Raw genomic sequence first — 27,536 nt, forward strand, 5'->3', positions numbered from 1 at the left:
TTAACTCCCAAAGTGGAGGTGTTGCGAGGTAATACAATGGTGATGGACATCTTGGTGACAGGCTTCAGTTTGGGTCTTCCAGTTGTCCTTATGTGTTTCCATAGGTAATTATACACCCCTGTCAGCAATCATCCAACAAACAGCACCAAATTGGTCCTGAATTTCAAAGGCTGAATTAGTGACTTTTTAGTAATCATATGGAAGATTGCTCCTTAAGAGATCAGATTTTTACAGAAAAGCTATTCTGTATTAGCCAGTCATGAAATGCTAATAGTATTTGCACTATACACTCCTGTTTTTAGAATAATGCTTTAAGGAAATGTCATTATTTAGAATATTAAGATGTCCCAGTTACATAAATATTCTATGAGGTTCAAAGGACTTTAGTTAAAATACTGATTTTGAGAATGCTGGAAAGTCATTTCCTCTTGTTCTGCCATATGGTCTTTGAATGTGGTCAATAATGTCTAAAAGCCATTGTATCTGTTGATGATTGTTTGAATTTTAATCAAATTTAAAGTAATATTTATACTACCATTCTAACACAGCACAGATTTATTCATGATTTCACTGGAGGATTCTGGCAGAATGAGCAGTGCACTGAAGCCATGCTCTTGAGCCTTGTAATGTTTCCAAAATCAATTTTTAGAATCATTTCATGTAAATCACTGCAGCCCAACCAATACAATCAACACACAGTGTTATCAATGCTAGTCAACCCAGGTACTTAAAGAACTTGCTGTGCTGGAATATTTTACTTACACACTACTATAGCTCCTGTTCCATGGGTTGTTTACAAAATAGTTGATTCCTTTAAGAATGCAAATGTTGGGGCCAGCGCCTCGGCTCACTTGGTTAATCCTCTGCCTGTGGCACAAGCATCCCATATGGGCACCGGGTTCTAGTCCCAGTTGCTCCTCTTTCAGTCCAGCTCTCTGCTGTGGCCTGGGAAGGCAGTGGAAGATGGTCCAGGTCCTTGGGCCCTGCACCTGCATGGGAGACCAGGAGGAAGAACCTGGATCCTGGCTTTGGATTGGTGCAGCGCCAGCTGTAGTGGCCATTTGGGGGGGTGAACCAATGGAGAAGGAAGCCCTTTCTCTCTGTCTCCCTCTCTCACTGTCTATAATTCTACCTGTCAAATAAAAAAATGCAGATATTTTTGTGGGTTTAGATATTGACTATGCTTGTCTCACACTGGAGGAGATCCAGGAAGTCTTCTATTTTTTTTCTCATCTTCCTGCTCATTTCATTATTCTATGACCAATCTGGCCACTTTATCAGTTCATTAACTCTTCAAGGTTCATTGCATGGCCTTTCATGTCATCTTAAATATGCCTTCATAATATTTCTATCACCTTTGATTCAAATTCTCCCAACAGCTTTGAGGCAGTCTAGTGAAGAAAAAAAAAAAGAGGTCCATTACTTTTCCCACCTACTTTTTTTTTTAACTTTTATTTAATGAATATAAATTTCCAAAGTACAGAATATGGATTAAAATGGCTTCCCCCCCATAACGTCCCTCCCACCCGCAACCCTCCCCTTATCCACTCCCTCTCCCCTTCCATTCACATCAAGATTCATTTTCTATTCTCTTTATATACAGAAGATCAGTTTAGCATATATTAAGTAAAGATTTCAACAGTTTGCTCCCACACAGAAACATAAAGTGAAAAATACTGTTTGAGTACTAGTTATAGCATTAAATCTCAATGTACAGCACACTAAGGACAGAGATCCTACATGAGGAGTAAGTGCACAGTGACTCCTGTTGTTGACTTAACAAATTGACACTCTTGTTTATGGCCTCAGTAATCACCCTAGGCTCTTGTCATGAGCTGCCAAGGCTATGGAAGCCCCCTGAGTTCACTGATTCTGATAATTTTTAGACAAGGCCATGGTCAAAGTGGAAGTTCTCTCCTCCCTTCAGAGAAAGGTACCTCCTTCTTTGATGGCCCATTCTTTCCACTGGGATCTCACTCACGGAGATCTTTCATTTAGGTTTTTTTTTTTTTTTCCCCCAGAGTGTCTTGGCTTTCCATGCCTGAAATACTCTCATGGGCATTTCAGCCAGATCTGCATGCCTTAAGGGCTGATTATGAGGCCAGAGTGCTGTTAGGACATTTGCCATTCTATGGGTCTGCTGTGTATCTCACTTCCCATGTTGGATCATTCTCTCCCTTTTTGATTCTATCAGCTAGTATTTGCAGACACTATTCTTGTTTATGTGATCCCTTTGGTTCTTAGTCCTATCATTATGATCAATTGTGAACAGAAATTGATCACTGGGACTAGTGAGATGGCATTGGTACATGCCACCTCGATGGGATTGAATTCGAATCCCCTGGTATGTTTCTAATTCCACCGTTTGAGGAAAGTCAGCTTGAGCATGTCCCAAATTGCACATCTCTTCCCTCTCTTATTCCCACTCTTATATTTAACAGCGATCACTTTTCAGTTAAGTTTCAGCACTTAAGAAGAATTGTGTATTGATTACTGCAAATAACCCAGCAAATAAATAACCCAGATGAGAGGGGAGTTGGGCAATGTCCAGGGACTTGTTCAATTGCATATCATTAAAATCTCTCTCTCTCTCTCTCTCCCTCCATCTCTCTCTCTCTCACTTTCACTCTCAAATTTGAGAGTCAGAAATACAGATAGATAGTCATCTGCTGTTTTACTCTTAAAATGCTCCCAGTGACCAAGATTGAGCCAGGCCGAAGTTGGAGCTGGGAACAAAAAATAGGTCTCCCACGTGCGTGACAGGCATCCAGTTACTTGAACCATCGCCATTGTCTTTCAGGTTCTGCCTTAGCAGGCAGCTGGAGCCAGAACCAGAGCCAGAGCCAGATTTTGAACCTGGGTACACTGATATGGGATGCAGATGTCTTAACTGCTAGGCAAAATGCCCAGTAGATCTCTCTATTGTACTTTTCTCTCCAGCTTCCTGCCCACATCTTAGTTTTATTCCACTTTTCCAAAGCATATGCTTATGTTCGCTTGCTTTTGGGGAATCCAAAGTACCATATCTACTCGAAAGATTGAAACAGATGAAGAGTTGGTCATATCAGTAGGCAATGTGACTGCCCATAGGTGTAAATGAATGTGACATGCTATGATCAGAAGTGTGGAAAGAGAGGTTGGGCACTTGCATTTCAAGTTAGTAGCAGATTTACCCCAGCTTTGCAGTCCAAATCACAGACATACAGACATATTGACTCATGGTATATTAATCTGACATAAAATAATGGTCAAGTGCTCTTGACCTGGTTTTGCTGATGCTTCTGATGCATACCACATTGTGGCATGAGTAACAGCAGAGTTTGGGCTTGAGTCTTGACTCTGCCACTTAAAGACCTCAGGCAAGGCAAGGCAAGTCATTCTCCAGGTCTCAGTTTCCACTGGTCAAATGTGTTGTAGCAGTATCCACCACATAAGCTTGTGGTGGAAATTCAATATTTTTTTTTTGACAGGCAGAGTGGACAGTGAGAGAGAGAGACAGAGAGCAAGGTCTTCCCTTGCCGTTGGTTCACCCTCCAATGGCCGCCGCGGCCGGCGCGCTGCGGCCGGCGCACCGCACTGATCCAAAGGCAAGAGCCAGGTATTTATCCTGGTCTCCCATGGGGTGCAGGGCCCAAGGACTTGGGCCATCCTCCACTGCACTCCCTGGCCACAGCAGAGAGCTGGCCTGGAAGAGGGGTAACCGGGACAGAATGCGGCGCCATGACCGGGACTAGAACCCGGTGTGCCGGTGCCGCAAGGCAGAGGATTAGCCTAGTGAGCTGCGGCGCCGGCTGGAAATTCAATATTACAACAAATAGTACAGGTAAAGCATTTGTTCATAGCCACTGATCATGAGTATTATTGAAGACTGAAAATGCCAACCCTTATCCATGGTCTACTATGGATCTAATGCACTTTTTGAAGTGAAATCATTCTCCATTTACACAGTTCTGTAAGTTTGGATCCCTGAAAATTAGCCCCTAGTCTGTTCACTACTTCTAAACAAAGGAGCTCCTTATCCCTGCTCACACTAGTTGGTAACTCAGGCCTAGATTTGTGTCACCTGCCCATGCAGTGGCACTAGAGTTCCTTTCTTTCTGTTCTGTGGTGTGATCCTTTAATTTTTACCAAACAGTTTAAAGATGAGTTCACTCCCCATGCATTGGCAACCGGATGACAAATGGGGCTGACACTCACCTTTTTCATCTTGTAGGACTCTTTTGAGAAGCTACGTATACAGCATCTTCTATTGATCCTTACAGTTTTCAAGAACTAAAGAATACTTGATAAGAACAGATTGAAAGAAAAGGACATTAGCATTTTGTCAAGAGGTTTCTTAATTCGTGTTTTCCAAACACTTTGGGTATACTTAAGAAATACTTTCCCTCCAGGCAAGCTGTTTTACCTTCTCAGGCCACAGAGCTGTAATTGTGAATTTGAAATAGTGCGATGTACTATTATGGAAATTTCAGAGGAATAAAATACCTCCTTGAATGCTCTACCTGGTTAAGTATCAATTAAACTCAGGAAGATAATAAGAGCTAATCACACTCTGGTGATCCTGATGGCATACTGTATGGCCCATTTAAAATAGTTTCTATTAAGTAGGTTTATCTCTGGAATAGTTTTTTGCTGGATGGTGGCTCTGGACTTTTGTGCATTATCAACATAGCCAATCCTCTAATTCACTCTCAAGGAACCATCACTAAGCCTTGATGTCCAAGCAGGCACAAAGGGAAACAGGAGAAGTTCCTCCCTTCAAGAAGGTCATGGTTCAAAGCAGAGGCATCCCTACAAAGGTGATGAAAATACTTTTTTAGAAAGGAAGAGATACACTTAGTAAAATCACCAAGGATGAGTCGAATCTAGCCATGAGAGGAGTTAGGTGACTCCAGGACAAGCAAGCCACAAAGAGCAAAGAGGCCAAATCTCAACTGAATCCTAGCAGATGGGCAAATATGCATAGTCAAGGCATAGAGCAATAAGGGAGAGAAGCAGAATTAATATTCCCAGAGTGCACAAGCACCAGAAGAGGACTTTGTGCACTTGTGCCATGTTTTTATTTTTTTCATTTCCAATTATCTTTATACACCGAAGATCAAATCAGTTTATCCTAAGCAAAGATTTCAACAGTTTGCACCAACACAGAAACACAAAGTGTAAAGTACTGTTAGAGTACTAGTTATAGCATTAATTCACATTGAACTACACATTAAGGACAGAGATCCTACATGGGGAGTAAGTGCAAAGTGACTCCCATTGTTGATTTAACCATTGACACTCTTTTTTTTTTTTTATCTTTTATTTAATGAATATAAATTTCCAAAGTACGACTCATGGGTTACAATGGCTTTCCCCCCCATACCGTCCCTCCCACCCACAACCCTCCCCTTTCCCACTCCCTCTCCCCTTCCATTCACATCAAGATTCATTTTCGATTATCTTAATATACAGAAGATCAGCTTAGTATACCTTAAGTAAGGATTTCAACAGTTTGTTCCCACACAGAAACATAAAGTGAAAAATAATAGATGATTTTTTTTAAATGATGATGAAATCAGATCAGACCTATTGTCATGTTTAATCCCAGTGAGAGTCAAGTTGGGAATTGATAATTTCTTTTTCTTTTTTTTTTTTTTTTACAGAAGATCAGTTTAGTGTACATTAAGTAACGATTTCAATCGTTTGCACCCCCATAGAAACACAAAGTGAAATATACTGTTTGAGTACTCGTTATAGCATTAAGCCTCAGTGTACAGCACATTAAGGACAGAGATCCTACATGAGGAGTAAGTGCACAGTGACTACTGTTGTTGACTTTACAAATTGACACTCCTGTTTATGGCATCAGTAATCTCCCTATGAAAGCCAAGACACATTGACACTCTTATTTATGATGTCAGTAATCACCCAAGTCTCTTGTCATGAGCTGCCAATGCTATGGAAGCCTCTTGAGTTCACCAACTCCAATCTTATTTAGACAAGGCCATAGTCAAAGTGGAAGTTCTCTCCTCCCTTCAGAGAAAGGTATCTCCTTCTCTGCTGCTCATTTTTTCCACTGGGATCTCATTCACAGAGATCTTTCATTTAGGTCATTTTTTTTTTTTTTTTTTTTTTTTGCTACAGTGTCTTGGCTTTCCACTCCTGAAATACTCTCATGGGCTTTTTAGCTGGATCTGAATGCCTTAAGGGCTGATTCTGAGGCCAGAATGCTATTTAGGACATCTGCCATTCTATGAGTCTACTGTGTATCCTGCTTCCCATGTTGGATTGTTCTCTCCTTTTTTATTCTATCAGTCATTATTAGCAGACACTAGTCTTGTTTATGTGATCCCTTTGACACTTAATCCTATCTCTATGATCAATTATGAATGGAATCTGATCACTTTGACTAGTAAGATGGCATTGGTACATGCCATCTTAATGGGATTGATTAGGAATCCCTTGGCACGTTTCCAGCTCTACCATTAGGGGTAAGTCCGAGTGAGCATGTGCTGAACTGTACATCTCCTCCCTCTTTTATTCCCACTATTATATTTAACAGGGATAACTTTTCAGTTAATTTTAAGCACCTAAGAATAATTATGTGTTAATTAAAGAGTTCAGCTGGCACCGTGGCTCAATAGGCTAATCCCCCGCCTGCAGCGCCAGCACACCAGGTTCTAGTTCCGGTCGGGGTGCCAGATTCTGTCCCAGTTGCCCCTCTTCCAGTCCAGCTCTCTGCTGTGGCCCGGGAAGGCAGTGGAGGATGGCCCAAGTCCTTGGGCCCTGCACCCTCATGGGAGACCAGGAGAGGCACCTGGCTCCTGGCTTCAGATCAGCGCAGTGTGCTGGCTTCAGTGCGCCAGCTGCAGTGGCCATTGGAGGGTGAACCAACGGAAAAGGAAGACCTTTGTCTCTCTCACTGTCCACTCTGCCTGTCATAAATAAATAAATTTTAAAAATTAAAGAGTTCAACCAATGGTATTAAGTAGAACAGAAAAATAATAAAACGAAAAAATAGTAATTTGTTCCTTGACATTCAGGACAAGGGCTAATCAAGTCATTGTTTCTCATAGTGTCCATTTCACTTCTACAGGTTTCCTTTTATGTGCTCATTTATTTGTCACAGATCAGGGAGAACATATGATAATTGTCCCTTTGGGACTGGCTTATTTCACTCAGCATAATGTTTTCCAGATTCCTCCATTTTGTTGCAAATGACCGGATTTCATTTCTTTGACCGCTGTATAGTATTCTATAGAGTACATATCCCATAATTTCTTTATCCAGTCTACTGCTGATGGGCATTTAGGTTGATTCCATGTCTTAGCTATTGTGAATTAAGCTGCAATAAACATTGAGGTGCAGACATCTCTTTTATTTGCCAATTTAATTTCCTTTGGGTAAATTCCAAGGAGTAAGATGGCTGGGTCATGTGGTAGGGCTATATTCAGGTTTCTGAGGAATCTCCAAAGTGTCTTCCATAGTGGCTTTACCAGTTTGCATTCACACCAACAGTGGATTAGCGTGCCTTTTCTGCCACATCCTCACCAGCATCTGTTGTTATTTGATTTCTGTATGTAAGCCATTCTAACTGTGGTGAGGTGAAACCTATTGTTGTCTTGATTTGCATTTCCCTAATGGCTAGTGATCCTGAAAATTTTTTCATGTGTCTGTTGACCCTTTGGATTTCCTCTTTTGAAAAATGTCTATTTAGGTCCTTGGCCATCTCTTAAATGTGTTGTTTGTTTTGTTGTTGTGGAGTTTCTTGATCTCTTTGTATATTCTGGTTACTAATCCTTTATCAGTTGCATATTTTGCAAATATTTTTTCCCATTATGTCGGTTGCCTCTTCACTTTCCTGACTGTTTCTTTTGCCATACAGAAACTTCTCAATTTGATGTAATCCCAATTGTTAATTTGGCTTTGACTGCCTGTGCCTCTGGGGTCTTTTCCAAGAAATCTTTGCCTATGTCTATATCTTGCAGGGTTTCTCCAATGTTCTCTAATAATTTGATGGTGTCAGGTCATAGATTTAGATCTTTAATCCATGTTGAGTGGATTTTTGTGTCATGTTAAAGAGTCTGTTATTTCGTTGCAAACACAAGGAATCACTGAAAACATTAAAACTAGATAGTAGCACAGATTCATATCTCCCAAGGGAGTTACTTGGTGACTGTGAGCAGAAAGAGTTCAAATGTAGGGGAACCAACCAAAAATCAACTGAAATTAATCAAGTAAGAAAAGATAAAAATCTAAACCAGGAGTGACAGCAGGCATTTGATAAAGAAACAGGAGGCAAGATAAAACAGTGGTGATGGAGTCAATGGTAAATAGTGAAGGAGATGTCAAAAAGAAAAAAAAAAGAAAAGAAAAAATAGGGCATGAAGTTGAAGTGAAAGGTGAATGGCGATGCCAGTCAATGAGATTGGGTAGATAGGAATAGGTAGGTGCAAAAGATAATTATCTGGAAGCTGGACTTGGAAGCAGAGCGGGAACTCAGATAATAGATGCTGGTATCTCAAGCAGCATCTCAATGGCCCTGCTAAACACTCACTCCATATATCTTAATTATTTACATGAAGTTTAAGCCAAGGGAAGAAGCCTAGATTAGACACATAGATTTGGGGGTATTTGAAATCACAAGAGAGGAAAGATCATTCTGGCAGGGGAAAGCTAAGGAGTGAAAAGCAGGGACTGAAATGAGATTATTTCAACCTCAACTCACGTCCAACTGAACCTGGGAGAAAGATGCTCTGAACTGTTGTTGTGCGAATACTCTCACCCCATTGCCTGCCACTTTTTTATTTTGCTTGAGCCTCATTTGGGTTGGTTTTATATCCCTTGAAACCAAAGAACTCTGAATCCCAGAGTGCAGTATTTTCATACCTAAGGTTTAATCACTGGAGAGTGTGAGCTGTGCAAAGGAAAGTTTTCCAGGGTTTCTTTCCAACAGGGAAGTCTTAAAAAATGCAAAATACTGCTGCACTATGATGCTAGGTCCTATGGGACACGGATAGGACTAGAAACCTGTAATAGTCTATATTACATATTATATACAGAACAAAACCCCTAAATAACCATGCCACTTCACTTCATTTCGTAATCATTCACTATTCATTTTCCAGTCACTCTTTTTTCCATACTAACTTCATTTTCAGACTAAATTTTTCCCCAAGGTGACAATGAAAACTAGGCAGTTCCAGATGTGGCTGGAACTTTGTAAGAATGAGGGGAGTCTGCATTCTTTAAAAGAGTGAAGGGCTTAGGAATGACCCTCCATCCAGAAGATACCATGAGCCTACACAAGATGCTACACTTAAAGCACAAAGACTATGGAGGTGTGGCCTCCAAGGGATGCAGAGAAATGCCAAAAATTTCCACCTAGAAACTTAAGGCAGAAAATTAGAGGGAAGAAATGAGCATTTAGTCTAATGGTTAAGACACCAGTTAAGATGCACATGTCCTACATCAAAGTGCCTGGTTCAATACCTGGCTTTGGCTCCCAGCTCCAACTTCCTGCTACTACAGACACTGGGAACTAATAGTGATGGCTCAAGTGGTTGGATTCCTGCCACATGCATGGGAGATGATGATGGCTTTTCAGACTCCTGGCTTCAGCCATAGCTCTGTCCAGCTGTGGCGACTGTGGGCTTTTAGGGAGTGAAACAGCAGATGGAAGATATTTCTCTCTGTCTCTATTAAAATATTTAACATTGTGAAGAAAATTCGATATATATTTTTCTTACAACTCTACCTGTTGTCCAAGATAGCACCTAGGAATTCAGAAGTTGGGTTCTGTTTTGAATATCAACTAATTACATGAATAGTTTTGAGAAAACTGCTTAAGACATTTAGACCTAAAGTCAGCAAATACTGACAGGGCTGAACTAGAGCTGTTTCTCTTATGACAAGGTCCCAACTTTGGAGCACCTGACTTAGTAATTTGGGGTGGGTGGGGTGAGAATTTGCATTTCCAAGGCCCAGGTGATGTTGATGGTCCAGGGACCACACTTGGCAACATTGGATTAGATCATTCTTTATAACCTCTCTCATCCCAAAATATTGCAATTCTGTAATTTTACCTTTATAGAAATAGTCTTGCTACCTAGGTTAAAAGTGGAAAACAAATTTTTCCTCACACATCAAATCTAAACAATGAGAATGCAGAGTTGAGAAGGAATCTGAAGCAAGCTCCATGCTCAGCAGAAAGAATGCTGAGATTTATTTATGAGGTGTGGCTTTCACTGTGGATAGTGAAGGTATCCTTGTCCCACACTGACCACCTCCAATACCTTAGTAAGGTATTCCTTACTAAGCTGTTTGGGAGATTAGCCTAGTGTTCATGATATAAACAATAATGAAGGGAATGAGCTTTTTATTGACATATAAAATACCTGCTAGTCCCAAATAACATAAAATATTACTACTGAAACTAGAAAGTCCATGACCAAAGCCATTCAGAATAGAAGCGAATGTTCCACAGCATTCCTGAGAGCATCGATGTATCATCACAGAGTTAGATGAGAAGTACACAGCCATGATCCTGAGATACCTGTCAGAGTCCCAGGGTGTTTGACGAGCCACGATTGATGACATCATGGAAATGCATAAAATATTGGAGATTTCTATTTACAATAGTTATAATGCAATATAAAACTTTTTATGGCTTGAGAGACAAATCCTTAATCACCAGTATTTCTTAGGGACTCCAGCAATGTTTAGTTATTTTAGGATATTTTAGGATATTTTGGGATAGTGAAAATAGGTGCCAGCATTGTGACATAATGGTAAAGCTGCTGCCTGCAATGCTGATATTCCATATGGGTGCCAGTTCATGTCTTCGCAACTCCACTTCTGATCCAGCTCCCTGCTAATGGCCTGGGCATACCAGCTGAAGATGGCCCAAGTGTTCAGGCTCCTTTCACCCACATGAGAGACCCAGATGCTCCTGGCTTTGGCCTCACTCAGCCTTAGCTGTTGCGGTCATCTGGGGAGTGAACCAGCAGATGGAAGGTATCTCTCCCTCTATCTCTATAACTCTGACTTTCAAATAAATAAATCTTTTTAAAAATTGGTGAAAATAAGGTTGGTGTGATGCAATGGGTTAAGCTGCACTTGCTATTTGAGTCCTGGCTGCTATGCTTCAGACTCTGATTCCTATTAATGTGCCAGGGAAGGAATCAGATGATGGCCCAAGTGCTAAGAACCCTGCCACCCATGTGGGAGACCTGGCCTCTCACTTCAGCATGGCTCAGCTATTGTGGCCATTTAAGAGTGAACCAGAGGATGAAAGATCTCTCTCTCATTCTCCCCCATCCATCACCATGCTCTGCTTTTCAAATAAATTGTTTTTAAAAGGATGGTGAAAAGAGTTACTCTACATTGAAAATGCTTTCCACTTTACTGAGAGAGCACTTTTCGGTTTACCTTTCCAATTCCCTGAAATTGAAGAACATGACCTAAGTGCCTTTTTAGCTAGTGAAATTTGGATCATTATTTAAACTCAATTTCAACTCCAGAAAGTCCTCTCTTGGATGCTTATTACGCATGATTGCTATCAAAAGATTTTTTAAAAATACTGGTAATACTGGCAAATAAAAATAAGGTAGTACAAATTACACACTGCCCTACTTGGAAGCAAACATTTTAAACCTGGGCATGTTCTCTTTTAACCTCAGTACTCAGTGAGCCATTTTCCAGCTCTTTAATATTTTACCACAGCATCATTTATAATGACTTCATAGTACTCCAGTGTTTAGTTATATGATAGTAACAAATGCCCATTTGTTGAATGTTTAGGTTGTTTCCAATTTTTTCAGTATTGTACACAGTGGTAACATTAATATCTTCTTAGCAAATCAAAAATGAATCTTGATGTGAATGGAAGGGGAGAGGGAGTGGAAAGGGGAGGTTTGCAGGTGGGAGGGACGTTATGGGGGGGAAACCATTGTAATCCATAAGCTGTACTTCGGAAATTTATATTCATTAAATAAAAGTTAAAAATAAAAAAAATTTTTAAAAATATCTTCTTAGCTAGAGTTTGGCAGCATGAACTACCTTCTCAGGATAAACTTCTGAAGTGTACTATCGCATAAAGAGACCTACAGAAGGATTTTTATATTAATCAACTATATATGAGAGGGTCTGCTTCCTAAACAGAACCCAACATTGGATGTTGAAAATAAGGCTTTCTTGTTTGTAAGCTGCCACTACACAGCATCTTTTTGTTTCAATTGTTTCACTACTTTGCTTACTGGTGAGGTGGGACAATTCACCATGTATGTATTAAACATTTGAATTCTCTTTTCTGAGTATACTGCTAATCTACTTCGACCAACTTTAGTTGGGATTTTAAAAGCTTGTTTTATTGGTAATTTATAAGACTGTTTTGTTACTTAAGGTAATTGAACCTTTATATCTCATATCACAAATATTTTTTCACAACTTGCATATGCAATGAATAATGTTTATATTTGTTGTTCTTGTTTAAAGAATTTTAAAAAGTTTTTATGATCAAGTTTATTAAACTGCTTTTGCTAAAATTTGGAAGTTTTTTATTTATCCCAAATATTATACAAAATCCATTAGTATTACTTTCTATACTCAGATTTTTAAAAACATAACATTTAAATTTATCTGGTACCTAAATTTGTAAAGGTGTGAGTGAAGAATCTAAATGTTTCTTCTCTAGGTATTTTTTTTTTTTTTGACAGGCTGAGTGGACAGTGAGAGAGAGAGAGAGACAGAGAGAAAGGTCTTCCTTTGCTGTTGGTTCACCCTCCAATAGCTGCCGTGGCCGGCGCGCTGTGGCCAGCGCACCGCGCTGAACCGATGGCAGGAGCCAGGTACTTATCCTGGTCTCCCATGGGATGCAGGGCCCAGGGACTTGGGCCATCCTCCACTGCACTCCCTGGCCACAGCAGAGAGCTGGCCTGGAAGAGGGGGCAACCGGGACAGAATCCGGTGCCCCGACCGGGACTAGAACCCGATGTGCTGGCGCCGCAAGGCTGAGGATTAGCCTAGTGAGCCGCGGCGCCGGCTTCTTCTCTAGGTATTTATGTAATATTGGTTACTGGTAGTACATCCTGAAATGCACTTTGGAAATCAATACAATGGGACTCTCAGAAAGGACTGTGATACCAAAGCTGGAGTTAGTCAATGAATTTCTCTAAGAAATATGAGCCAGTGTTTGTTAAGTAAAAGTAGTGTGAATTGGCAAAGGATAGGAGTTGAGTCAATTCCACAACCATTCTGCCCACAAGCCAGAGCTGCTAGTAGGCATAGGTGATGGGTCCAGCTGAACTGGATGGAAATACATTTATTGTTTCTTTGGAGAGACTCAGGAGAAAAGGAAAATAGATTGGTCAGCCAGATAAAAGATAGTTGTTGTAGGGATCAAAAGCTGGACTGATGAGTATGGAAAATATTTTTCACTGCTCATGAATTTTAGAGTGTATTTTTCCTGCTTAAATAATAAACTGGATTTTAGTTATTTAAAGATATTTAGTGAAGAGTATTAAGAATGTGAAAAAACAAAAAGATTAAGCTAATGCCAGCTCAACTAAAATTAATTGAGAGGAGTAATGCCTAAAACCCTAATCTCTGGACTCATTAAGGATTTGGAAGAAATTACAAATAATTTTTTCCACTAACTGAATGGGGTTTTAATTAAGGCATTCATGGAAAAACAAGAGTAAAGGGTAGTGCTAAAGTGGATTCCAATACTTTGGAAGGGGGAAGTCATTTCTGAAGGAGAATATATGTAGGAGAACTGACTGGAAGGCTATGAAGAGAAGGACTTCTTGATAGATCTAAGACATGATGATAACTTGTTACCATTGGGGGCTTTGCTACAAAGTTCTATTTCTTTATTGTTCTTGAAATTTCATTATATAATACTGCATTTCCTTAAGTTAGCTATATATTATAATTATATTAACCCCAAATATAATGCATAAATAGGGAAAACAATTGACTCTAAGCATAAGCCCAATATACAAAATTTCAGAACTGCCATGAGTTGTCCTACTATATACTGATCTAAATTTATTTATCAGTGCTGCCCAACACTGCCCACTTTTTCTGCTCCACTTGCCTAATTTTCTCTCAGATTACAAATAAATTATAAAATCCCCATCTCTGCATTCCTACTGGTGCTGCAGCCTATTAATATCTCCCCCTACTTTTATCTTAAAAAGTTTTATCCATCCCACATAAATACGATGGCATATCACTAAGTCAAACTTCAGTTCTGCAGAAGATATTCTCTAGGTATTCTAACTCTTGGTGCGTTTTTCTTCCCCTAAACTCTTCTAGATCACTCAATTGCAGATCAAAAAGAGACTTGAGGATCACATATGATTTGGCTCAAACTTTAGCATGCTTGAGGATCTATAAGAGAGACTTTGATTTACATTTTGCTGGTGGTTAGTGATCATGAGCATTTTTTTCTCATGTCTTTTGGACACTTAAATTTCCTCTTTTGAAATATGCCTGTTCAAGTCCTTTGCTCATTTCTTAACTGTTTTGTTTCTTTTGTTGTTGTTGAATTTATTGAGTTCTTTATAGATTTTGGATATTAATCCTTTATCAGTTGCATAGTTTGCAAATATTTTCTCCCGTTCTGTCAGTTGCCTCTTTGCTGAGTGTTTCTTTTGCAGTGAAGAAACTTCTCAATTTGATGTAATCCCATTTATCAACTATGGCTTTGATTGTTTGTGCTTCTAGGGTCTTTTCCAAGAACTCTTTGTCTATGCCAATGTCTTGCAGGGAAAGATTTAGGTCTTTGACTATGTTGAATGGATTGTTGTATAAGGTGTAAGGTATGGGTTTTGCTTTATACTTATGCATGTGGAGATCCAGTTTTTCCAGCATCATTTGTTGAAGAGATTTCTTTGCTCCAGGGATTGATTTTATCTCCGTTGTCAAATGTAAGTTGGTTGTAGGTACGTGGTTGATTTCTGGAGTTTCTATTTTGTTCCATTTGTCTGCCCATCTTTTTGCTTGTTTGTTTGCCAGTACCAGGCTGTTTTGATGATATCTGCCCTGTAGCATGTCTTGAAATCTGGTATTATGATGGCTTCTGCTTTGCTTTTGTTGTATATGATTGCTTTAGGTCTTCGACCTTTTGGGGGGGAGTGGGTGTGAATAGTTAGTTGGGCCAATGGTATATCGATTTTGTTTATTTTTTTTAAAAACCCAGTGCTTTGCTTCACTGATCTTTTGTGCTTTTTTTTGTTTGTTTCAACTGTGTTTATTTTTTCTCTAATTTTAATTATTTCTTTTTCTCTCACTAATTTTGGGTTTGTATTGTTGTTGTTTTTCTATATCCTTGAGATGTATTGATAGCTCATTTATTTGCTGACTTTCCAATTTATTGATATAAGCATCAATTATTGTAAACTTCCCTCTTCACACTGTTTTTTCTGTATCCCATAATTTTGATATATTGAATTTCTGTCTTCATTCAATTCTAGAAATTTCTTGATTTCTCTTTTGATTTCTTCTGTGGCCCACTGTTCATTCAGAGCACGTTGTTTAGTCTCCATGTCTTCACATATTTTCTAGAGATTCCCAAGTTGTTGAATTCCAGCTTCATTCCATTGTGGTCAGAGAAGATGCATGGTATGATTTTGACTTTTTTGAATTTTCTGTAGCTTATTTTATGGCCTATTATGTGGTCTGTCTTGGAGGAAGTTCCATATACTGATGAAAAGAATGTGTATTCTGCAACTGTAGGATGAAAAGCTCTGTAGATATCAGTTAGGTCCATTTGGTATATAATGCCAATTGACTCTGTTGTTTCTTTGTCAATTTCCTGTCTTGTTGGTCTGTCCCTTTCTGAAAGTGAGTTGTTGAGGTCTTCCATTATTACTGTATTGGAGTCTGTTTCTTCTTTCACATCCATTAACATTTCTTTTAAATAGCCAGATACCCTAATCCACTGTTGGTGATAATGCAAACTTGTATAGTCACTGTGGAAGACAATATGTAGATACCTCAGAAATCTGAATATAGACCTACTATATGACCCAGCCATCCCACTCCTGTGAATTTACCCAAAGGAAATGAAATCAGCATATGAAAGAGTTATCTGTGCCCTCATGCTTACTGCAGCTCAATTCACAATAGCTAAGATATGCAGTCAATCCAGATGTCCATCCACTGATGACTGGAGAAAGAAATTATGTACACCATGGAATACTACACAGTGGTAAAAAGATGAAATACTGTCATTTGCAACAAAATGGATGCAACTGGAAAACATTTACTTACAGTCCCCAAAAGAAAATTACCATATATTCTCCCAGATCTGTGATAACAAATAGAGTACCTAAAAGGTAACCTAGTTGAGAAGCACTTTTTTTTTTCATACTATTTATTGAATCCTTAGTGTAGGATTAATCTTATGAGTATAAGTTAACTGAAAATATATCTTTGTAAAAATTATAATGGAAATTGGAGAGGGGTGAGGAAGAAGGGTGGGAGTATAGGGGGGAAGGAGGTTGGGGTGGGAAAACTCGCTATGTTCCTAAATTTGTATATATGAAATCCATGAAATTTATATACCTTAAATAAAAGGTTTCTAGATTATAAATAAATAAATAAACAAACCTAAAACTCAAAAAAGACTGCTGGTCCCACCCTGGGATGGAGTCTGAGAATCTGCATATCTATCATATTTACAGATTATGCCAAAGTTTCTGGCCCAGGGAATAAGTTTTGAGAATAATTGCTTAATAACATTCTTATATAAATGATAAATCAAGAAGCAAATTAATTTGCTTGACATACAAGTTAGTGACACAAACAGAAACTGTAAATCTTAGGAGTAGATTTCAAGGTAAGACTTTGTGACTCATTTAAACCTGTGTATAAGGCAAAGTAATTTTTAATTAGGTAGTTTTTTATTATTGAGCTGTAAGAGACACATTAATGTTCTAGATGTAACTCCTCTGTCAGATTACAGATAGGCTGCCCTGGCCGGTGCCGTGGCTCACTAGGCTAATCCTCTGCCTGCAGCGTCGGCACTCCAGGTTCTAGTCCCAGGTGGGGCACCGGATTCTGTCCCGGTTGCCCCTCTTCCAGGCCAGCTCTCTGCTGTGGCCTGGGAGTGCAGAGGAGGATGGCCCAAGTGCTTGGGCCCTGCACCCGCATGGGAGACCAGGAGGAAGCACCTGGCTCCTGGCTTCAGATTGGCACAGCGCCTGCCGTAGTGGCCATTTGGGAGGTGAACCAATGGAAGGAAGACCTTTCTCTCTGTCTGTCTCTCACTGTCTAACTCTGCCTGTCAAAAAAAAAAAAGAAAAGAAAAAGAAAAGAAATAGGCTGCCTTTTCATTTTATTGGTCCTTTGCTGAACTCATTTATTCTAATAGTTTTTAAAATCATAATCCTTAGTATTTTATGTATACTAGAACATGTCAATTGAAAATGAAAATAATATTTTTTTCTTTTCCAACCTAGATTCATTTTATTTATTTATTTTTTCTTTCCTCTGAATGCTAGAGGTGCTAAGAGCAGACATCTGTGTCTTGCTCCTGATCTTAGGTAAAAAAAAAAAAAAATCTGTCCTTCACGGTGGAGTGAGATTAGTTGTGGGTTTTTCATAGATGCAATATATCAGGTTAATGATATTTCCTTCTATTCTAAGGCTGTTTGGTTGCTAGTACCCTAGATCTTTTTTTAACTTTTATTTAATAAATATAAATTTCCAAAGTACAGCTTTTGGATTACAATGACTTTTTCCCCCCCATAACTTCCCTCCCACCCGCAACCCTCCCATCTCCCCCTCCCTCTCCCATCCCATTCACATCAAGATTCATTTTCAATTATCTTTATATACAGAAGATCAATTTAGTATATACTAAGTAAAGATTTCAACAGTTTGCACCAACACAGAGACACAAAGTGTAAAGTACTGTTAGAGTACTAGTTATATCATTAATTCACACTGAACTATACATTAAGGACAGAGATCCTACATGGGGAGTAAGTGCACAGTGACTCCTGTTGTTGACTTAACAATTGACACTCTTATTTATGATGTCAGTAATCACCAGAGGCTCTTGTCATGAGTTGGCAAGTCTATGGAAGCCTCTTGAGTTCCCCAACTCTGATTTTATTTAGACAGGGTCATAGTCAAAGTGGAAGTTCTCTCGCCCCTTCAAAGAAAGGTACCTCCTTCTTTGATGGCCTTTTTTTTTTTTTTTTTGACAGTCAGAGTTAGACAGTGAGAGAGAGAGAGAGACAGAGAGAAAGGTCTTCCTTCTCCATTGGTTCACCACCCCCAAATGGCCGCTGCAGCTGGCGCTGTGCCGATCCGAAGCCAGGAGCCAGTTTCTTCCTCCCAGTCTCCCATGCGGGTGCAGGGCCCAAGCACTTGGGCCATCCTCCACTGCACTCCCGGGCCACAGCAGAGAGCTGGACTGGAAGAGGGGCAACCGGGACAGAATCCGGCGCCCCAACTGGGACTAGAACCCAGGGTGCCAGCGCCGCAGACGGAGGATTAGCCGAACGAGCCGCAGCGCCGGCCTATGGCCCATTCTTTCCACTGGGATCTCACTCACAGAGATCTTTCATTTAGGTTTTCTTTTCTTTTTTTTTTTTTTTTTTTTTTTTTTTGCCACATATCTTTATTTCTTATTAAATTAAGTTTTCAAATTCTGTAGTCTCTGACAGAAGACCCTATTGGATCTTCCTACTGCTTTACTTTTCAGCTTTATCTCCTAACTCTCCCTCTGCACCACCTTTGCCAGCCTCACCTCCAAAATGTTAAACTCTAGCCATAATAAACTGCATGAAGTTCGTAAGATTCCATGGTGCTTTCTGTCTTTCTTATGCACCTCCTGTTTTGTTCTTACTTACCTCCTAATTGTACTTCAAGTCAGTTAGAGATGTGTCAGTGAACTAGATTGGCTCAAGTTATCTTGTATATTCTCTTAGTATGGTGCACCTAGTTCAAAACTAGAACTCAACATACTCTTCAGCTTTCAAATGGGATAAATTTCCTACAACAAGGGGCCATATCCCTGACATTTTTTATTAATAAGGACTGGAATCCACTCAGTAAATTTATGGATAGGTGTTTACATGTGTATTGGCATTTACATCTTTTTAGGATGGAGTATATATAATCCTAGAGTCTTTAGTAGCTATAAAACAAGCAATCCTAAAGGCAAGTGTAGTTTTTACTCTAGGGCCTATAGAATATAAATTGGAAAAAAAATGATGATTGGCAAATAAAGACACATCAAGTAAAAAAAAAATTGGAGGGAGCTAGGGTTTCCCCAGAACTTGTCATAATTGCTAGAAAATGACATAGCTTCTCTATGGCATACCTTCCTATGGATTCTTATCTCCTAGCTCTCCCACCCTCCACATTTACAATCTCCAACACCAATTATTATACATTCTATCCAACGCAAAAATATTGTAGGACACATTGTAGGATATCAACCATGTTCACATACAAAAGAAGTTAGCAGCTGCAGCCTGTGAGCATAGTAAGACAATTTCACCAAGCAAGTTAATACTCACACATGATTCAATGAAATAATTTAAATTTAGAAATAACTAATAAATGCATGTTAAAACAAGCAGTGTAGACAAGAGCCATTCAATGGAGGGAGAGACTCATTAGTTAACAATTATTGATTCTATGCAAGCAACATGCCAGGTACCAGGCTAGATTGTGAATATATAATACTGAACAATTTAGGATCCATGTACTCAATGAATATGTACTCAGCTGAGGGAGTGATGCAAGTTAACATATAACATAATTATTCATTCAGCAAGAGGACCCAGGATACAGCAATGAATAAATGTCTCCAAATCTCAATGCAGAAAGGCATACATCAGAGTCAAATGAGACATAAAATGTATCACAGAAATATAGTAAGACAAGTATTATAAAAAAGAATAGGGTAGAGTGATTGAGACTTGTGCAGCATGGTTTGAAGTGGGTTGCAATTCAGAGTAAGGTCATTGTGGTTGGTGTTACTGGGAAAGTGATATTGGAGTTGAGAACATGAAGGAAGTGAGATTGTTGACCAAGAACCAATTGAGTAACAAAAGCCCCAGGCAGATGGAACAGTCCAGAAAATCCCCCAAGGTGAAAGCATGACTAACGTATCCACAGAATCAAGAAGAAATTCTGGTTCTGAAGTCAAATGAGTAGGAGCAGTGGTAGGAAATGGGTCAGAGAAGTTGAAGTGCCCCATCAGTCTCTGAAGGATGCTAGACTTTTGAAACTAGGGAGCCAATAGAGGGTATGTAGCACAAGAGTGATACAATCCAATTTATACTTTAAACAGATCACAGAGAATCTTTGACTTACGGTGGACCAATTAATGATTTTTCAACTTTATGATGTTACAAAAGTGATAAGTAGAAACCATATTTTGAACTTTGAACTTGAGTCTTTTTCTAGGCTAGTGAAATGGTATACAATACTCTCTCACAATGTTAGGCAGTGGCAGTGAGTTCCCATTCAGCCCCACAGTCTAAAGGGGAGACAACTGATTCTGTACAGTGAACTGTGTGGCTGAGCTGGTATGCTCCGTAAGTTAGGTGTATTCAATGCATTTTTGACTTACTGTGTTTTCAACTTATGATGGATTTATTTGGATTCAGCCCATTGCAAGTTGAGAAACATCTCTACTCTGGCTGCTTGTAAAGAATGGTTTTGAGGTACAAAAGCAGATGTAGAGCAACCAGTTAGGAAACCATTGGTATAACCTAGATTTGAGATTATTCTAGTGCCTGAGACCAGGGTGGAAACAGTGGAAGTGGTAAGAAGGTTTAAGATTTTTGGATATATTTAAATTTAGAGCTACCAGAATTTGATATTTGAAAATGTGTGATATTTGAAAAGAAGATGGCCCAAAGATGAATTCAGGGTTTTCAGAGGGAGTCCTACTTGAGAAAATGGGGGAAAATGGTGGGGAGGGAAAAGACTCTAGGTAAAATTGATTGAGGATGAGGTCTAAATCAGACATTCACTTTTGTACAGTGTAAGCATGAAATCTTCCAAGCAGAGATGTCACTGTGACAGCTGATGTAAATTTCATGGGAGCACCTATGAAGAATACTCATGCAGGACTTCTGAGGGAAATGAGAAATTCTACTTCTAGAAAGAGTCAGGGTTGACTGTGCGCTCAAGAAGGCTTCAGAAAGTGAAATGGGCATTTGGAAAGAATTGTGAAGATTAGGGACTGCCAAGAACCCTAGAACAGGAACAAGCATGATGAGTTTGTGAGAGTTAGCCTAGAGTGCTGTCTGTGGTGAGAATTTCTAGGAGATACTGGGGAATAAATGTGGAAAGGTTACTTGAGGCTAAACTTCAGGGCACTTTGAAGGCCAGTTTCCTGCCTAGAAGCTACCCTTGCTCTATAAGTCAGCTTTGGGCTCCCTCCCAAACCCTCTGCAGTCATCTCAGCACCATTCCAGAATATTCTAAGAGTCTGTTTGCTTTTCTCTCAGACTCCTGGGTTGCAAGTTCTTTGAAGGCAAAGTCTCTATATTTTGATTTTTTTAAATTCACCACAATGATTTATTAGTGGAAGATGAATAAATGTTAGCTCAAAGAGTAAATTACATTTGACATATCCACTTTATTATATTTTCATTTTGATGCCTATGGGAGTTTTTATTTAAAAGACAAATGCTTGTCTGTGTTGAATGGTGAAGGATCTTTTACAATGAGCTCACCTCATAAGAGCTTACATGCTAGAAAGTTTATTGCAAATAGCTTTAAGAAACAGTAACTACTAAGTGGCAGAGTGTGGGGAGCAATCCGGACTAGACTAAGTTACTGGAATTAAGACTTATTCTATGCATCTGCTCTCCTACAATATGGCGCTGGGAGAGGAGAAAACAGCTTCTACCCAGCTGCCTCCAGTTCAACCAATAAACTGTAGGACTTGCTCCTGATTGGAGAGCAGCGTACTTGGCGTGTGGGCAGCCGAGTTAGGATTGGCGGAGGAGGACTATAAAGGAGGAGAGAGACGGCATGCACCAGGAACATCTATGGGGAACATCTAAGGGAACCCGTGCAGCCCCCGAGAAAGCCGGCCGGCGGTGTGCCGCTCCCCTGCGGAAGTGGGGAATGCGGCCAGGGGGAACTGCCCTTCCACGGAGGTGGAAGGGATAGTAGCCAACCCGGGAAGAACCAGCAGCAAACCCGGGGAGGGCCGAGCAGACGAAAGAACAGCGCAGGGTCCTGTGTCGTTCCTCCACGAAGAGGGGGAGCGACATAATGGTGCCGTGACTCGGATATGAAGCCTAGGCAGGGCTTAGTGTTGCTCCTCCACGAAGAGGGGGAGCGACATAATGGTGCCGTGACTCGGATATGAAGCCTAGGCAGGGCTTAGTGTCGTTCCTCCACGAAGAGGGGGAGCGACATAATGGTGCCGTGACTCGGATATGAAGCCTAGGCAGGGCTTAGTGTTGCTCCTCCACGAAGAGGGGGAGCGACAGCAGAGAGCTCAAAATCCTTCAGACTGCTATGCAGGAAACGAAACTTGAAGTAAGGATCAGGAAGAGGGAAGACTGATGGATCTGCAGCAAAAGCATTTGCTTAAACTAGCTGCATTCCTTATAAGGATCAAGGGACTAACCTGCTCTCTATCTCTTAGGCAAGGACTTTGGCATTTGGTATCATTTCTTCAGAGCCACTAAGGTGATCTCCAACTTTACTGGGAGGAGATTCAATGACAAGCTCAATCTCTAGTCCAGGCAAAGATTGAGATAGACAACCATGGCTTCTGCCAACCCCATTAGCACTGACTAAGGATTGGCTACTAAGACAAAACCCGGCCTCTTATCAACACAGGATAAGGTGAAACAGTTGCTGTTTGAGTCTCCAACCCCACACTGATTGGTATTTTGAATGGTACCAAGGACTCTCCGGGGGTAGTGAATATATGCACTAATGCATTTTAAAATATTTCTGTGTTAGTTACTAGTCTTGCTTTCAGTATTAACTCCTCTGATTTACAGTGTCATTTATTCATTTGCTAATGTGAGAACAAACACTATTTCTGTTTTCCTTGAAGTGACAGAGTCGCTTGTTCCTTTGGAGACAGTATCTACCAAAACTTAAGTCTGAGTATCCATAGTTTGCCTTTCAGTCATCCCTTCCCATTGCAATCGTGTTCCACGTGAGAAGCAGCTGGTTCAGCTCCCAAGTCATTCAGTTTCTCAGGGGCATTTCTCAAGACATCTTACTGCAGTGTGCTGGAGAGGTGCTACAAGTCTGCCTCTTGTGTCCTCACACAGTATAGACGTGTAGTTTAACATTGAGATTTAATAAAGTCACTAGATTTTTTCTATTTCATCAAGGACACTCTTAAAAGGAACTGGGGCATGGCAGAGTGGAAGACCATGGGTCCTAGTATCATTGCTGCCACTACCATAATTCATGCTGCCCTTTGGGACAACACAGTATCTCAAAAGGCAAACAATATCTTAACATTACTATGAAATTAGTCTTTAACATGTAGTTTCCCTAAAAGTATCTTAAAGCCCTTTAAGAATTGGTGGACCACAAATCAAGAATTGCTATTATAAACAAATCCATTTGTGTATTTTGAAATTCTTTGACCACATCTATAAATATTTTAAGGTTCTTGATAATATTAACAAATGGCCATGCAGATATAATCCACATACATAATTTACCCTCCGTCTATAACAATGTGGGAGTCCATTTTATTAGGCACATACTCTACAGAATTAAAACTCCTGACTGTCCTGATTAAAAGGTAAAGAGTTCAAATTATAATGAATGTCTCTGTTGTGTCTGCGGTAGAGGAAGTGAATTCTTCTCAATTTCCATTACTTCTCCCAACTCAGATGTTGCTACCATTCAATAAATGGCTCACGTACACTCAAACCATCTTCCACAACAACTTCTGTCACATTAGACCCATGAATGTAGAGAAGAAATAATAATAAGGATAAGTGAATGAACCAGTATTACTCCTGCCCCATGCTCCAAGAACATCTTTCTTTTTCCTAATTCACTACACAAAGACTAGCAACCAGTTGTCTTTAAACTCCTTTTGATCTAAAGACATGATATTAGGCATATGTTCATTGTAATAAAATTACAAGACAAAATATTTAATCTATAATCAAAGAAGTGGAAGAGAACACACAATAGTTCCTGATTAATTCACGTGATTCCAGGAAGCTTTACATAAAATGCTTCCTAGATATAATTATCTCAATCAAAACTTTTTTGTTAGACAAGATTCTGTAGGGTTAAGGATTTTGCAGTATATTGAACTTTATTATAATTAATAATAAAAATAGTAGAATAATATTTATTGTGGACCCAGAACCAAGGGATTTAGCTAGCTAAGGAAGCATATTACAATATAGATCCCACAAGAGGGGTTCCTCAAAGGCTGAGTGCCCAGCAGAAAACAGTTGGTTAGGGGCCAGCTGTGCCATAGTGGGTAAAGCTTCCACCTGCAGTGCCAGCATCCCAAATGGGCTCTGGTTCAAGTCTCGATTGCTCCACTTCAGATCCAGCTCTCTGCTGTGGCCTGAGAAAACAATAGAAGATGGCCCAAGTCCCTGGGCTCCTGCACCCACATGGGAGACCTGGAAGAAGATCCTGGCTCCTGGCTTCAATCTCCCCAGCTCAGGGCATTGCAGCCCCTTAGGGAGTGAACCAGTGGATGAAAGATCTCTCTGTCTCTCTCCACTTCTGTGTCCCTGTAACTCTGCCTTTCAAATAAATAAATTAAAAACAAAACAACTGGTTGGCCCCCACCATTTGAAGAGACAAAATAGCATGTCCAAAATGTGTCTAAATACATGCAGCAAATGTTCATTCCTTTTTCTAAACCATGGCTCACCTGGTAAGAAAAGGTCATGCTCAAGGAAGAAAATGTTTTTTTAAAAAGTGGGGTGAATCCCATTAAAAAGTACATATATTAATATTTTAAATGTAACTCCACCTACAGGACTATTAATGTTATAAATATAGCCTTGTGATTAGGATTTCCTAAACCACCAAATCAATAAACTTTAGTCATTTATACAATTAAAGACATCTATTTTCATGTTTATAAAAGTGACATTTGGAAATGGAATAAAGTAAAATATTTCATTGCTGATGACAAAAAATTTTGCTCAATTGATTTTTTTCCTTTTTAAGTTGAGACACGACAGACAGACAGAGGTCCCATCCACTGGCAGACTCCCCAGATGCCTGCAGTGTCAGGGGCTGGAGAGCAGCCGGGCGGATGCCGAGGCCAGCAGCCAGGAACTCAAATCACAGCTCCTATATAGGTGGTAGGAACCCAAGTGCCTGAGCCATCGCTGCAGCATGTCAGGGTCTGCATTAATGGAAAGTTGGAGCCAGGAGCCAGAGCCAGGTACCAAACCCAGACACTCCAATGTAAGATGCAGATGTCTTAACTGCAAAGCCAAGTGCCCACCTTTGTGACTTTAGAGTCAGTTGTTAGAGGACAAATCGATTCCATAGAACAAGTTCCACTGATCCGCAAAGAAATTACATTTCCAATAAACTTATCTTCTGATAGTTAAACAAGCATTTTATTTTTATTTTATTTTTAATAATTCATTTATTTACTTGAGAGGCATAGTTACAGAGAGAGGGAGAGACAGAGAAAGAGAACCATTTCCTGGTTCACTCTCCAAATGGCCACAACCGCCGGAGCTGGCCCAGGCCAAAGCCAGGCCAGGCTGGAGCCGGGATCCAGGAGCTTCTTCCAGGTCTAACACATGGATGCAGGGGCCCAAGCACTTAGCCCATCGTCTGCTGCTTTCCCAGGCCATCAGCACTGAGCTGGATTAGAAGTGGAGCAGCCAGGACTTGAACTGGCGCCCATATGGGATGCCAGTGCTGTAGACAGATGCTTAATCTACTATGTCACAGCACCAGCCCCTAAACAAGCACTTTAAATTAAATCATGTGTATTGGGGCACTTAAACAAATACTAAAATCATGAGAAAAAGCTGATTTTTATTTAGAATTCCAGAGGTCTCAATAATTGTCTTAAGTGTGGTAGCAAAGAGTGATCACTGAGCGAATCACGGTCAAGCCAGAGCCTTTTCTTTGTCAATCTAAGTGTCTCAAAAGGCAATGCCAGTATCTAATGGAGAACTTACTTGAAATGATCCATTCACTGAATACTTGTTAACTGCTTTCTGTTTGCAAGTCTTTAGTGTTTAAAAGCCCACCAACCATGGGCTTTACTCTTCCATTTATTTATACATGAGAAATATGTGTCAATCTCTTAAAATAGGTCAGGCACTGATTTAGGCACTGAGGATATGTGAGGGGACAATATGGACACAGTCTGTGCTTTTTGGAGTTACAATTTATTGGAAAGTAGAGAGAAGAGAGACAATACATAGTAAGCAAGTGAACAAATGAATGAACAAGACCATTTCTGACAGGGATTAGTGCTATCAAGAGGATTTTTTTTAAAAGATGTGAGCATTTGGTGCAGTATTTAAGATGTTGCTTGGAGCAGAGTGCTTGGGTTCAAGTTCTCGCTCTACTCCTCATTCCAGCTTGCTGCCAATGTGCACCTTGGGAAGCAGCAGATGATGGCTCATATGTGTGGGCTCCTACCACTCATGTGAGCAATGGGGAGGGAGCTCCTGGTTCCAGGCTTAAACCTGAACCAGTCCTGGCTGTTGCAGGCATTTAGGAAACAAACCAATGTATGGAGGATCTCTCTCTGTTTCTGTCTCTCTCTGCCTTTTACATAAATAATAAATGCTAAAGAACACATCCTAAAATGTAAATTTTGAGTTTAATCTTAAATGACACAGAGAAAACAGACATTCAAAGACTCAGTGCAGCAATATTCAGACAAGTCCAAAGGCCTTTGGAAAGAGTTAAAAGCGATCCAGTGGGAAAGAGATCCATGGAAGTTTCCTCCTTCCCAATGTTTCTCAGCTCTCCTCACCTCACCTCACTTCCCCATTTTTGCTCCACCTGATGTTGGAATTCAACTCACCAGGCCAGTGGAGTGGGTATTATGTGCCTCCACCAAGTTACAGACTTGATTTTTATTTCTGTTATCTACACAGTTGTACACAGGAACTTTTGTATTTTGCATAGAAGCCATTTCTAAATGAAACCATTTATAAGTCACCATTTATAACTCAGAAAAATAAGCTCTGGCCTATAAAAGCAATTTATAGAGCAGAGGCAGGATTAAAATACCTGGAACTCTGGTGCTATTCATCTCCATGAGACACATTGCCTTTCCTCCGCAGTCACTCGTGGGCTGAAATGTGACAGCTGTTGATCTACTTGGCTGTTGTTAACAGGTTGACAACGGTGATCTATAGAGTAAAACACTCAGTGCATTAAGGAGATTCAGCATCTGGAGACAGATGCCCATGGTTAATGGGGAAATGGTGGTCTCCATGTTGTTGACAGAACACCCCAAATCCTCAGGCCACTCATAAACATGGCTATTTATCTTCTTCCCTGCGTCAAAGGAAGAAATATGTCAGGCTTAAAAGCCCTAATGGGAAAAGAAAAAGAAAGAG

The 27,536-nt window shown here is 40.0% G+C and overlaps 1 protein-coding gene and 1 long non-coding RNA gene across 2 annotated transcripts in view; one reads left to right on the forward strand and one right to left on the reverse strand.

Moving 5' to 3' along the window:
- Window positions 1-27,536, forward strand: part of CLVS1 (clavesin 1) — a 190,730-nt gene that overhangs the window by 92,806 nt on the left and 70,388 nt on the right. The window lies entirely within an intron of this gene.
- Window positions 1,255-27,337, reverse strand: LOC138849916 (uncharacterized). Its single transcript, XR_011389111.2, has 3 exons — window positions 27,205-27,337; window positions 4,198-4,282; window positions 1,255-1,391 (listed from the first exon to the last, which is right to left on the reverse strand). It is a non-coding gene; the product is annotated as an uncharacterized LOC138849916 (long non-coding RNA).

This window comes from Oryctolagus cuniculus, chromosome 6 (assembly GCF_051225735.1).
Source record: "Oryctolagus cuniculus isolate XC-2025 breed Fujian yellow rabbit chromosome 6, ASM5122573v1, whole genome shotgun sequence".
Taxonomy (NCBI): Eukaryota; Metazoa; Chordata; class Mammalia; order Lagomorpha; family Leporidae; genus Oryctolagus; species Oryctolagus cuniculus.